The sequence below is a fragment of the Anopheles funestus genome (assembly GCF_943734845.2).
Source record: "Anopheles funestus chromosome X unlocalized genomic scaffold, idAnoFuneDA-416_04 X_unloc_51, whole genome shotgun sequence".
Lineage (NCBI taxonomy): Eukaryota > Metazoa > Arthropoda > Insecta > Diptera > Culicidae > Anopheles > Anopheles funestus.
The window spans coordinates 128,938-130,000 of NW_026045178.1; positions in this window are offsets into that span (position 1 = coordinate 128,938).

The window sequence follows — 1,063 nt, forward strand, 5'->3', positions numbered from 1 at the left end:
CCCATTCGGTGCTATTTGTGGGTACTCTATCGGTACTTTTGGCCAACTTAGGCCCATGGGGTGCTCTTTGTGGGTACTCTATCGGTACTTTTGGCCAACTTAGGCCAACTGGGTGCTATTTGTGGGTACTCTATCGGTACTTTTGGCCAACTTAGGCCAATTGGGTGCTATTTGTGGGTACTCTATCGGTACTTTTGGCCAACTTAGGCCAACTGGGTGCTATTTGTGGGTGCTTTATCGGTACTTTTGGCCAACTTAGGCCAACTCAGTGCTACTTGTGGGTACTCTATCGGTACTTTTGGCCAACTTAGGCCAACGCGGTGCTATTTGTGGGTACTCTATCGGTACTTTTGGCCATGTTAGGCCCATTGGGTGCTATTTGTGGGTACTCTATCGGTACTTTTGGCCATGTTAGGCCCACTCGGTGCTATTTGTGGGTACTCTATCGGTACTTTTGGCCAACTTAGGCCCATTCGGTGCTCTTTGTGGGTGCTCTTTCGGTACTTTTGGCCAACTTAGGCCAATTGGGTGCTATTTGTGGGTGCTCTATCGGTACTTTTGGCCAACATAGGCCAATTGGGTGCTCTTTATGGGTGCTCTATCGGTACTTTTGGCTAACTTAGGCCAATTGGGTGCTATTTGTGGGTGCTCTATCGGTACTTTTGGCCAACATAGGCCAATTGGGTGCTCTTTGTGGGTGCTCTATCGGTACTTTTGGCCAACTTAGGCCAAGTGGGTGCTCTTTGTGGGTGCTCTATCGGTACTTTTGGCCAACTTAGGCCAATTGGGTGCTCTTTGTGGGTGCTCTATCGGTACTTTGGGACATATTATGTCCTTCGGGTGAACCTTCTCGATACCTCATGGGTACTTGTGGCCAACTTAGGAAAATTCAGTGCAACCTATGGGCCTTTGGAAATTGTTCCAACACTTTGGACTTAGAAAATTTTCTGGACTTAGAAAATTTTTTGGACTTAGAAAAATTTTCAACTTCTGTATCTTCTTCATCATGTTCCATTTTGTGGGACTTAGAAAATTTTCTGGACTTAGAAAATTTTTTGGACTT